Raw genomic sequence first — 13,836 nt, forward strand, 5'->3', positions numbered from 1 at the left:
TGGGTAGGTGGTGGATAGATGGATAGGTGGATGGATGGGTTGATAGATGGATGGATGGATAAATAGATGGAATGGGTAGATAAATGTGAGATTGAATACAATGGGGAAGTATGGAATGAATGGATGGATGAATGGGATGACAAAGATAGGCTGGGATAGGATAGGATGGGTGGTAGTCAGGCGGAGTAGTGAATTAATAAGTGCAAAATTGAGATAGAGGTATAAGTGGGTAGGTGACTGTGATGACAGGCAAATGGATGGATAGGTGGGTGATTGAGTAAGTAAATGGATGAGTGTATGGGTGGATGGATGGATGAATGGATGTGTGGATGAAGGATAGATGGATGGACAATGGATAAATGGACAGATGATGGATGGATGGACAATGCATAGATGGATGGGTGTATAGATGGATGAACAAATGGCTCAGCAGAGGGATGAGTACTGACAGTTTAACCTGTCCACGTGAACACTGATAGTGCAGTCTGTTACAGTAGAAATAAAGTCTGACTGAGAGGGACTGAGTGACAGGAGAGAGACTAAGTAGTGGCCATGGGGCTCAGTGATAGGTGCCACCTCACATGATGTCATTTAATCCTTATCACTGTACCAGAGGGGAAGAAAACCTATTCCATTTTGCAGAAGAGGAAAGTGGGGTTTAGGGAATTTCAATAAACTTGCCCAAGGCTGTGCAGCGATAGCAGAATTTTAGCTATTGTCTTCATCATTGTTGTCATCATTATCATCATTTGTGGCTCCATATGAGTAAGAGCCTGCATGGCCAAATCGCACTAAAGCTAAAGAAATGGTCTGAAAACCGGTGACCTAAGACAGCATGATCAGCAGTCCTTCCCAGATCGTCATTATTTTTCCAGGATTTGTTTATAGGTCTTAAAGTGACTTTCAGGCTGGGCGTGGTGGCTCACACCTGTAATCCCAGCACTTTGGGAGGCTGAGGTGGGAAGATCACCTGAGGTCAGGAGTTCGAGACCAGCCTGCCCAATATAGCGAAACCCTGTCTCTACTAAAAATACAAAAAATCAGCCGGATGTGGTGGTGGGTGCCTGTAATGCCAGCTACTTGGAGGCTGAAGGGGGAGAATCACTTAAACCTGTGAGGCGGAGGTTGCAGTGAGCTGAGATTTCGCCACTGCACTCCAGCCTGGGCGACAAAAGAGAAACTCCGTCTCAAAAACAAAAAAACAAAAAACAAACAAATAAAAAAACCCCTGTGGTGTTAACCAATATCATTGCTATAGACCTAGAAAATTTCAAAGCTGATAGCTGGAACTGGGTTGGAGTCTTACTGTCTTTTCTTGTTGGGAATGATCTGGGATAAAAAATTTTGGAGTTTTCATTACTTCCCTAATTAAGAAGAGTGTGTGTATGAAAGAGAGGGGATGAGGGAAGGAGGGAGGGAGGAAGAGGGGGAGAAAGAGGGAGAGAAACTTGAAAAGCTTTCAAACTTCTCTGAACATCATTCCCTTGTCTATAAAATGAGGCAAATACTTCCAAGTATGGTTCCACCACAGGCGCTGGAAAGAGAATAAAATTAGAAAAGACAATATTTGCTGAAGGAGTTCTATATACCCGAACCACTGCTTTCAAACACATTATCTCTCTCTATCCTCACTACAACCACAACTCCATGAAATAGCTATTATTACCCCAAATGACATGATGAGGAAGCTGAGGCTTGCGGAGGTGCAGTAGCTTGACCAAGGGCAGGTAGTTGGAAAGTACAATTCATTTGTTAATTCACCAACTATTTATTTGGTACTGTGGAATTCACATCTCTGTGTGTTTTAACTTCTGTCCCCAAACAAACTTATGTGGAAACCAAAATACCAGTTTGAAATAAGAGTGGACTTTCACATTTGTGACTGTCTTGTTAGATTATTATTATTAGTTGTGCTAGTAGAATCTAGTAATAGTATTTATGTCAAAGATAGAGGTAAGGAAATGTCTCTTTGAGCTTGTTTTCAGTATTAAATTATACCACTCTTGCTGCTATAAGTAACCACTTCTATATATCGAGCACTGGCCAGGTATATGTTCTTGATCTATGAGCTTTACATGGTGACCTCACTTCCATTCTAAGCAAATAAGTCACTCTTTTATCTTCATTTTACAGATGAGAAATTTGAAGGAGTCAGTCCACAATAATTTCCAGAGCATCTACTTTGTACTATCTGCTGTTCTAGGCACTGTGGGTTCACTGGTAACAAGGACAGAACTACTGTCCCCCGAGGAGTTATGTTCTAATTAATGGATGGGAGGACACAGATTAGGAATACAGAAACGAATGAGGTAACTTCTGTCACTGGTAAGTGCCTTAGAAGAAGAAATAGGGTCATGACATAGAGGATGACTGCTTTAGGAGGTCAGCAAGGGAGGTGTCTCTGTGGCGGTAACATTTAGTTCAAATTTGAATAATGAGAAAGAGGCAGAGACAAGCAAAAGCTGCACATGCGGAGGTCCCAGGGTAGGCACAGAATGGATACAGGTGGATTAAGGGGTTTATGTTCCACAAGCGGTTCTCTGCACTTGAACTCAGTGCTGTTCCCATAGCCGATATTCTGAACCATCCTATTCTACTGCCTGCCTGGATACTCCATCAACTGAGGAAGGCTGCAGGTAAACTGTGACTCTGCTGGGTATTTTCAGGGAAGAATGGTCCAGAGCTGTCATTTCCCAGGAAGCCAGCCAATCTCTTAAGAAAACGCCAAGGATGCTTGTCCCAAGAGAAAGTTGCAAAACCAAGCCTTAGATACCTGTAGCTCTTGGTTGGCCAAAGGGTAAAACTCCGACAACAGCTCATGGTCATGTCCACTGTAAAGCAAGTGAAGTTGTCTCATTCTGGGGGAGCTGCTAAATGTCATACTTGTCCTCCCCAAGAAGTCCAAATATCAGCTGTGCCTTTACTATGCTCTGGGTTGGGGAAGAAGGGGTTCTAGTATGTATAAGTTGGTACTTGTCAAACTTTAGTGTGCTCCCAAATCTCCTGGGGAATCTTGTGACAATGCAGGTTCCCATTCAGTAGGTCTGGGGCAGCATTGAGATTCTGTACTTCTAAAAAGTTTCCAGATGAGCTGAAGCCACTGCTCACGCAGCATACACTGAGCGGCAAGACCATACAATGCGGAGTATTTCAGAACAAAGAAGAAAGATGACAAAGCAGCGATTGTACCAGCCACTGCTGATGGAATATTTATAAATCACCAGATGGCCTTTCATTTGGCCCTCCTGATATGGGTTGGGCATTGCCATTATCCCTGTTTTACAAGTGAGCCAACTGAGGCACTAAGAAGTTAAGTGCCTCGTCCAGTGTCACCAGATGGATGAGAGGTGGAGCTCAGGCTGTCTGCCTTCCAAGTGCACCTCACCGCCTGTGTCGCTTAGGCCCCCCACTTTCCACCTGGAGGATAGAGTTTCCAAGTGGGTCAGAAGCTGCTCTCCCAAAACTGGTTGGATTTCACAACTGGATTAATAGACTCCGTGCTGTCTCATTTTAAGTAGGCGCACACCCAGAAATGTTAGGTTCACCTGTCAGGTGCAAGTGTTTCAGCGTGTTCATTGCCAAGACAGAGTTTCTTTGCCTTATAAGGAAGCCACCAGCATTGCCTTTGGAAGGATTTTAGGTGTCAAAGGAGTCCCACCTGCGGGAATCTTGACAGGCTCAGCTAACCCCATTTTCCAAAGACCTCAAAACCCAGTGGTCTGGATGAATGACAGTAAATGTTTTGGGGGCAACATGAACCTGACAAGCTCTGCGTTAGGTTCCCACCATTGTGGAAAACAGGTCAGTGGAAAGCACCAGATAATTAAATAAGTAACTTCAAAACGGGATGATGGGCTAAGTACAGACTTCTAGTTCTCAGGGCATATAGCAGGGACCCTAACCTAGACCTGGACTGGGGGTTACTGCGGGGGTTTCATGGATAAAACAATGTGCTCCCTGCCCGGGACAGCAAGGACGTTTGACCCCACTGCTTGTCCTCCCTGCTCGATTCCATCAGCCGCAGCCTGTTCCAGGGTTTATTCCGCACTGGCAAAGAAACCGATGCCACTTTCTCAAATAACAAAATATCAGTAGAGGTTGCCCCCTCACTGAATCTCCCCGACGACAGGCACGAGTTTCCAGCCCAGAAACACATAGACTTAGAGGGAACTCAGAAGTATCAAGGATTCCCCTCTCCTCCTCCCTCCAACAACCGCTGCTACCCCCACCCTAAGCCCTCCCCACCCTTCCTCTCTCCGCCTCTGCCCTCCTCCCCCCAGGAGACTGGAGGAACTTGGCAAGCCATCTCGTCGCCAATCAATCTGTGGTGTAACAATTAGCACTTAGGCACCACTCATGCTAAACACACGCTTAGAAAACACTTAAAAAAAAAAGGAAGAAGAGTCATCAGAGGTAGAAGCCAGGGCAGCACCGGTGGGGGGACGCCAGGGAGCGGAGCCAGGAGGAGGCCTGGGGAGGAAACAGATCAATGCACTGCGGAATGGAAAGCATCTGATACCCTATTATTGACGAGGCCAAAGCACTTTGAGGCGTGTTTCCACCGTGAGCAATTAGTCTGCGAGACCGCAGGAGTTAAGCTAACACTGGTAGCCCCCCCATCTTCCAGTTGGATGACACTTTGATTGGGTAGCGAGCCCCCGCAGCAGTGGCGCCAGCCTGCAGCCGTAATGGGGCCCATCCGCGGAAGGCCGAACGCTCCAGTCTCCCAGAAGGCCCCCCTTGCGCCCCCCACCCCGCCCCGGCTCCCCCCACCCCACTCCCGGTAACAGAATCCAGTCGACACAGAGTCTGTCTGCGCGCCTGCGAGCTGCCTAAATTGATTGTAATGGTTTTATCACGCGCAGAAAGAGCTGGCTGTTTTCTCGCCTCTGCTGTCGGCTTTCATAAACGCCCAGGCAGGAGGAAGTGATTCCTCTTCGGGAGCACTGGATCAGATGAAAGGCAACTTTTGTTTGTTGGCGAGCAACTCGCAGCCTCCGCCAGTGCCTGTCTCCGACCCTGCTCCAGGCCTCCTTGCTGGCTGTGCACACAGCAGAGACTCAGACAGCGTCCCCGGACTCACCCCACCCAACAAACAGCAGGGGGTGGGGGACTTGTTTCCGGAGCCAGTTCTGGGTTCATCTCTGGAGGCTTCAGTGTCTGGGGCAGGGAGTTTCAAGGATGGATTGGATAAAGAGAAGAGTTAATCAAGATGGCAATGATGATCAACCATGAAAACAATGAAGGTGAGGATGATAGCTAGCTAGCGTTTCTGAGTGTTTATCCCCAACCAGGCAGTGTGTTTAAGCACATCGTAGATACTTCTTGGAATTCTTACAGCGACCTTATGAGACATTATTTCCCCCATTGTGTAGTTAGGGGAATTGAGGCATAAAGAGGCATGTGAAATGGTTAAGGTTATCCAGGGAGCAATGAGAGGAGTGAGGGGAATTAGAGCCCGGTTCTGCTGATTCATAATCCGGTTCATTCTCTATACACCAGATCGCTTCCTTAAATTGGGTAGGACGAAAAGACATGCTGTCATAACACCTCGGGTACTGGGTGTTCCCCAAGGATTGCGGAAATGTGAACCTTCGAATAATTTAGACTTAAAAGAATCTAGACCCAGCCAAAAACATTGAAAGCTAAATGAAACACCCTTTGGTTCAGCCCCGCTTAAATATTCGCCAAGTTCTTTTTCATCACCTGGTCTCTAATCTCTCTGTTCCCTCAGCCTGGAATTCCAAACTGTACCCTAGATATTCTTGTAAGAATGCCTAGCCAGTCTTCAAACCTAACCTCTTCCTGGAAGCCTCTTTCTTCCTATCCCTTGCACCCTGTCTAGACTTCCATGGCCCCAGCAACATTTCTTTCCACTGTGTTTCTTTATTATCTATCTTCCCATTAATGTTAACTCAGTGCGTATTTGTTGAGCTCTTACAGTCTGCCCGTCTCCATATTAGGCTGAAAGCTCATTGGGACATGTCTTATTTATCTTCACATCCACAGTGCCTGGCCCATAGTCTGGCCCCAGCAAATGTCAGTGTGATGAATGATGACCAAGATCATGGGCCAGCCCCCTGTTTTTGCTAATAAATAAAGTTTTATTGGAACACAGCCACACCCATTCATTTATATATCCTCCATGGCTGCTTTCATGCTACAGTGGCAGACTTGAGTAGCTGTGACAGAGACTGCACATTCTATAAGCCTACAATTTTACTACCTAGCTCTTTACTAAAATGTCAGATCACTGACCAAGGGGATGATCAGATAATTTTCCAAACTTTTCATTTTGTTTTCTGTAGGTAGCTAGTATGCAATTGTTGAATAGTTACCTGTGCGGTTTCTACCCTCTAGTAAATTGATTGTACACATGGATCTCATTTTCATGTCTCCCTGTGTCCATAACTTTGGTAGGGCCCTCCCACACAGTTTGTGGCTTGAGCATGTGGCCTGTTGTGGACAATGAGGTGGTAACAATCTCACTGCAGACACTGGAAACAGTGATTTACTTATTTTATTTTCTGCTAGTCACCACCATGACAACACCCCCTGCTGGAAAGGTATGAGTCATCCCAGCTGAGGACATCCTAAACTAGCCAGCCCCCAGCCAACCTGCCCCCTGATTACACAGATGCATGAGTAAGACAGCTGTACCTAGCCCACATCAGTGGAACTAGACAACTTGTAGACTCAAGTAAGATGGTTGTTGCTTTCAGCCACCAAGTTCTGGGTTAGTTTGTTACACAGCAGTAACTAACATACTATACTTATGAGTGTACAATTTATGACTCCAAACCAGGCGTTTTAATGAATCACCTGCAGAAATGACCCAGGCATGCACCATGAAGACAATAATTCCTTTGTGTGTTTTGGAGGTGGGTGAAGACGGAGTGTAGTCTATTGTTTTATAATTTTTTATAACTTTTTTTTTGAGATGAGGCTAGCTCTCAAACTCAGGCTAGTCTCAAACTCCTGATCTCAAGCAATCTTCCTGCCTCAGCCTCTTGAGTAGCTGGGAGTACAGGCATGCTGTGCCTGGCACATTTATCTGTTCTTCCTACTTTGGAAACACCTCTGTGTTTGGGGAAAGTGGTCAGAATCATTTAAAGAAGGTGAAATGCCAGTCTGCAGTAACAGTTTTCTGGTAGCATCAGGGAGTGATCCTGTGTTTTGCAGGAAGGACTAAGCCAAAGGATTTGATGCAACAGCTTTGGAAATTATCTGGATTTTACTGATCAGGGTATCCCTTAGCTTCATTGGCAGAAATAACCAAATCGCGATGTAACCATGAAATTATGTGTCCGCCTTGGTTGTTTCTAATATTGTAGAGCATGGGTCTATAAAAAACTACTGAAACATGCCATTCTTTGCATTTCAAAGCCTGGAATTTAGCCAGCAGATAGTTTTCTATGTGTTCTTGACGATTTCTTTTCTCTTCTTCTTCCCTCTGCTCCCCCGTTCTCTCTGTTCTTATCTCCTATTTCATGTTCTCAAGCTTCTCTGCATTTCTACACTGACTTTGGGGTAGGGTGTCATCTGTCTTTAGTACACCCAGCACAGTAGGAGGAACTGTGAGAAACACACTGAAGACAAGTTCATAATTCATTCCTCAACTAAAGGTGCTGACCCCTGCTTTTCATAAGGAAACACAATGGCTCTCATTAGCCCCTTGGTATTGGTGGGAATTTCTTGCCCACATTACATTCTGGATGAAATCTTTAAGGCTACAATCCAGGCACAAGCAGAAGAGATGGCATGGAGACCCTATGCTCCCAGCACCACTCCCCCACAACAAAAGAGAATGTGACCAAGGTCAAAATGAGCAGATGGATTGGGACGAGAAACCCAGAACTCCTATTCCACCCTGGAGCAGGGCTCAGGCCTAGGGTGATAGGTGGTAAAGTTATAATGTTTCTCCAGGAGTAAAGTGGGAAGGATGAGCTTTGATAATCCCAAGGGCCCCTGCACTCTACAACTATAGCCTGGGAGGATTCAAAGTGGAGTCCACTGTGATGATGGAAGGGAAGCTGAATAGCATGCAGTTTAAAGAAGTGCAAATGGATGTGCTTGTACCTGGCAGGTGAAGTCCTGAGTCTTTTATAAGGTGGTCCCTGATTTGGTCAAGATACTACTCTCAGGGATGTTGGGAGCAGAGCTGTCTCAGGAACAGGTCTGCAGTAGGGGAGGGGGTGAAGAATGCTGGCAGATGGTGTGGGTGAGCTGCATAGCAATTTGGAAGAGGACACATGTTTCCAACCCAGATCCCGCCTGAACACTCCCATGGTCAGTGGGGTCCTATTTGAGCCAAAATGAGGCTCAAAGATTGGTTTAAGTAATGAACTTGTGAGCCCTTTCTATCCCATAAAACATACCGAGGCATTGCTAGAATGAATTAATGAGCATGTTTATTCGTTTCCTGGGACTACTATAGCAAAGTACCACAGACTGGGTGGCTTAAAACAAGAGAAATGGATACTCTTGCAGTTCTGAAGGCTAGAAGTTACAAATCAAGGTGTTAGCGGGTCTGTGCTCTTTCTGAAGGCTCTAGGAGAGAATGTGCTCCATGTCCTTCTCTTAGCATCTCCTGGTTGCTGGCAATCTTTGGCATTCCTTAGCTTGTAGATGCATCAGTCCAATCTCTGCCATCATCATTATGTGGACCTTGTCCTGTGTGTCTTCACATTTTTCCCCTGTGCATGGCAGCCTCTGCCATTTCTCTTCCTCTTATTAAGGCACGTACCCCCATCATATTGGAGCAGGGGCCACCCTAAGGACCTCATCTTAACTTGACTCCATCTGCAAAGACCCTATTTCCAAACACAATCACATGCACTGGTATGGGAGTTAAGACTTCAATGTATCTTTTTGGGGGACACAATTCAACCTGTGACAACATGAAAAAAATAAGCCTATCATGGAAGATATCTATGCATTGGCTTCTAGTGAGGAGTTAAGGAGTTTTAAGGTGTTCCTTATCATACTCCTTAAGCAGATTTAAGGTGCTCTTTATCACACCTGCTCACCTCTGAATGCAGCTGCAGCTGCCGGGCAGAGGTTCCTGCAAGCTCAGACTCAAATCGACAGTATGCTATCCAAGTGCGTACCCCACCTCTGTGAAGCTGTAGGAGGCTGCCGACGCCATGAGCAGGAAACACTGGGCGTGACCCTCAACCAGTGGCAGGTGGAGTTGGGGTATAAATGCCTCACCTAGATCCATCAACGGGACATTTCTGGGATGTATTCTGTACACTTCTCACAGCTTCCGGTGGTATTTATATCCCATTGTCTACACAGCTGCTTCATATACGAAGTAGCCTCAGCCAGGCATGGTTGCTCACACCTGTAATCCCAGCACTTTGGGAGGCTGAGGCGGGTGGATGATGAGGTCAAGAGATGGAGACCATCCTGGCCAACATGGTGAAACCCTGTCTCTACTAAAAATACAAAAATTATCTGGGTGTGGTGGAGCATGCCTATTGTCCTAGCTACTTGGGAGGCTGAGATAGGAGAATCGCTTGAACCTGGGAGGCAGAGGTGCCGGTGAGCTGAGATTGTGCCACTGCACTCCAGCTTGGTGACAGGGCGAGACTCTGTCAGAAAAAAAAAAAAAAAGAAAAGAAAAGAAAAAAAAAAGGAACCTCCTATTGGCTTTTCCTTCTTCCTTGGCTCACTCTGTTCATTCCCTTGCACCTGAGTCCTGAGGTCACCTTGACCTCCCTACTCCGACCCTCCCCCACATGTTACCCCCACCACCAGTAAAACTACCTGTATCCAAATCCTTGTTTCAGGCTCAACTTCCGGTGGATTTCAGACTAAGCAGGGAGAGACAGAGAGATGGGAAATGGAGAGGATCAGAGATACTTGTTTTTAAATCTAGAGCCTAGCTCTGGCCCTTTAAAGAATGATAAGAACAAAACTATTTGCTATGTGCCAGGCATGGTGCTAAGCATAGTATATGCACCATCTCTTATAATCCTACTATCATGGGTTGAACTGTGCTCCCCAAAATGATATATCTACATCCTAATATCTACAATCTGTGAATGTGACATTATTTGTAAGAAAGGTCTTGCAGATACACAAAAAATCAAAATTAATAGCTGTTGCTGTGGATGTAGTGAAAAGGGAACACTTCTACACTGCTGGTGGGAATGTAAACTAGTGCGAGACCTATGGAAAACAGTGTGGCGATTCCTTAAAGAACTAAAAGTAGAACTACCATTTGATCCAGCAATCCCACTACTGGGTATCTACCCAGAGGAAAAGAAGTCATTATATGAAAAAGATACTTGCGCACATGTGTTTATAGCAGCACAATTCACAATTGTAAAAATGTGGAACCAGCCCAAATGCTCATCAATCAATGAGTGGATAAAGAAACTGATATATATATATGTGTGTGTGTGTGTGTGTGTATATGATAGAATACTACCATAGAAAGGAATGAGTTAATGGCATTCTTAGTAACCTGGAGTAACCTAATCATATGTTCTCACTGATAGGTGGGAGCTAAGCTATGAGGATGCAAAGGCATAAGAATGACACAACGGACTTTGGGGATTCAGGGGAAAGGGTGGGAAGGGGGTGAGGGATAAAAGGCTACAAATTGGGTTTAGTTTTTTTGCTCAGGTGATGCATGCACCAAAATCTCACAAATCACCACTAAAGAACCTACTCATGTAACCAAACACAACCTGTTCCCAATAACCTATGGAAATTAAAAATAAATTTAATTTTTTAAGAAAGAAAGGTCTTGTAAATATAGTTAAAGAGTCTCAAGGTGAGAACAGACTAGATGATCAGGGTAGGCCCTGAGGGACAAGAGTCCTAGTAAGAGGCACACAGAGGAGAGATACACGTGGAGGAAGGTGATATGAAAACGGAGGTGCTCTTTCTCTTCAGTGAGGTGGCCGAGCTGCAGACTCAGAGATGCAGATCTTTGTGAACACCCTCATGGGCAAGACCATCACCCTTGAGGTGGAGCCCAGGGACACCACTGAGAATGTCAAAGCCGAAATCCAAGACAAGTAGGGCATCCTGCCTGACCAGCAGTGTCTGATATTTGCGGGCAAACAGCCGGAGGATGGCCGCAGTCTCTCAGACTAGAACATCCAGAAAGAGTCCACCCTGCACCTGGTGCTGCGCCTGTGAGGTGGCATTATCGAGCCTTCCCTCCACTGGCTTGCCCAGAAATACAACTGCAACTAGATATTACTCTCAGGGATCTGCGCCAGTGCCCTGCTCACCCCTGTGCTGTCAAGTGCTGCAAGAAGTGTGGCCACGCCAACAACTTGTGCCCCAAGAAGAAGAAGAAGAAGAAGGTCAAATAAGGCTCTTCCTTCCGCGAAGGGCCCCATGGCCCTGGGGCTCAATAAAGTGTCCCTTTCACTGACTGGAACAGGGGAAAAAAAAAACAAGAAAATGGAGGCAGAGTTTGGGGTAATGTGTCTATAAACCGAGGAGTTCCAAGGACTACTGTCACTACTGTCAGCCACCAGAAGGTAAGAGAGGAGCAGGGAGCAGATCCTCCCTCCCAGCCTTCAGAAGAAACTAGCCCTTTGGACACTTCAATTTCCCACTTCTGGCATCCAGAACAATGAGCGAATGGATTTCTGTTATTTCAAACTATCCAGTGTGTGGCCGTTTCTTGCAATAACCCTAGAAAATGAATACGCCCACACAATTCTATAAGTTAATGATTGCTGTATTAATATTCCACTTTACACATGTGGAAACTGAGGCATAGGGAGTTTAGTTAACATCTGAGTGGCCAGGAAAGAGTGGAAATCTGAATTTAAATCCACCTGTCTAGTGCAATGTCGTCCTCTTAACCACGCTCTAGACCACCTTCCTGAGAGCCGACTGCATTTCTTCTGGGTAGAAGGAGAGTTGAGGAGAAATGAGAAGGAGTTTTTGTTATGGAGATTTGTATAAGACTGGGGTCCAGGCAGTTCTGTTTTAGGGCCTTGGGTGACAAAAGGCATGCACCATGGCTCACACCTGTAATCCCAGCACTTTGGGAGACTGAGGTGGGTGGATCACTTGAGGTCAGGAGTTTGAGACCAGCATGGCCAACATGGTGAAACCTCATCTCTACTAAAAATACAAAAATTAGCCAGGTGTGGTGGCAGGTGCCTGTAGTGTCAGCTACTTGCAGGACTGAGGTATGAGAATCGGTTGAACCTGGTAAGCAGAGGTTGCAGTGAGCTGAGATCATGGCCCTGCACTCCAGCCTGGGTGATAGAGCAAGACTCTGTCTCAAAAAAACAAAGCATGTACCAAGAAGATCTTGAATAAACTTAATTAATGAGGGCTATCCCTGGCCAATCTAAGCAGTAACTAGGGAAGGTGACAGCAGGTGAGTAGGAAATGATTCTGAGGGTCTGCAATTCCACAGGTAGGGGCCATGAGTTAGAGACCTGTGGGTGTTTAAGTTAACATAACCTTCAGATCTGGAGGCTGGAAAGTCCTGGGAAGGCTTGGAACGATTGTCACCAGCAAATGAGCTTTTGTTATATAGAGACTCTCTGTAGGCCATATTTTAAGAGAGAAAGGTCACAGAGTGGGTGGGAGGAGGCCTTGGAGAGTGAGGTAAGCTTAGAGGTGGAGAGAAGCCAAGAAGGAAGCAGGCAGGGGTCAGGATGAGAACTTGGAAAAAAAGGGTAAGTCCAACTTCTTGTGGATAGTCACTGCACCCGGACAGACAGTGACTCTGCAGCCAGGTGGCTCCCAGCCAAACCAGCTGGACTTGTGGGGCATGGCATATCCATTGCCCTGCACAAGAATAAAGGCAATTGAGTTGTTAAGGGAAACTTTTAGATGAACTAGAGGGAATGTCTTCCTCAAAGTTGATGTGAATAAATGGAGAATCAGAGCTCTAAGAGGAGAGCTGGCACCTTCAATCCCCAAATTAGAAGCTTCATGGATTCATGAAATGAGTATTATGTGCCCAGCTTGGCACCTGCTGCTGCAGTCTTTTTTTTTTTTTTTTTTCCAGATGGAATTTCGCTCGGTTGTCCAGGCTGGAGTGCGGTGGCGCAGTCTCAGCTCACTGCAACCTCTGCCTCCAGGGCTCAAGTGTTTCTCCTGCCTCAGCTCCCAGGTAGCTGGGACTACAGGATGTGTGCCACCAGGCCCAGCTAATTTTTTGTATTATTAGTAGTGATGGGTTTTTGCCATGTTGGCCATGCTGGTCTCAAACTCCTGATCTCATGTGATCTTCCCGCTTTGGCCTCCCAAAGTGCTGTGATTACAAGTGTGAGCCACCATGCCTGGCCAGGAGTCTTTTAAAATAAGAGAAATAGCATGTTTGAGGAGATGCTTGTTATTTGACTGAGGAAATAAAGATTATATATGAAACTCTCTGGAGAAAATGGCGCAAGGGTGCATATTCACAAACAGAATGATGTATTTTAAATCTAACTTCCAAGGAAGATGAGAGAAGGTGCTAATAAGGTAGACATAGAACATAGACTCTTAGGTTGCAAAGAGAAGGCACCGAAGATTAACTTAAGCCCTAGCTCTAAATACACATCACACATTGCTCTCTCCTCTCCTTCCATGACCCATGGCAGACATCACTAATCCATCGTGGTACTCTTTCCTGTCCAGGCTTCATGTTTGCAGACACTGTACTAGACAGGCACTACCAGAGGTGGCATGAGAAGTGAAATCCCCTAACTCTCCTACCCTTAGGTCATGAGGGTTTATTTTATAAAAATGCAGGGAAGTGTGAAAGCATAGGGAATAACACAATGTTTCCAAGACTAGGCTATAGAGCAAGCCTCATGGAAAACAAGACCAGTGTTTCACTTCCATTCCGGATCCAGC

General features: G+C 45.8%; 1 pseudogene; it reads left to right on the plus strand.

Annotated features, from left to right (window-relative positions):
- The first annotated feature begins 10,908 nt into the window (after positions 1-10,908).
- On the plus strand, positions 10,909-11,336 carry LOC112428822 (ubiquitin-ribosomal protein eL40 fusion protein-like; annotated as a pseudogene).
- Positions 11,337-13,836: the final 2,500 nt, after the last annotated feature.

This window comes from Macaca nemestrina, chromosome 10 (genome assembly GCF_043159975.1).
Source record: "Macaca nemestrina isolate mMacNem1 chromosome 10, mMacNem.hap1, whole genome shotgun sequence".
NCBI classification, from domain to species: Eukaryota; Metazoa; Chordata; class Mammalia; order Primates; family Cercopithecidae; genus Macaca; species Macaca nemestrina.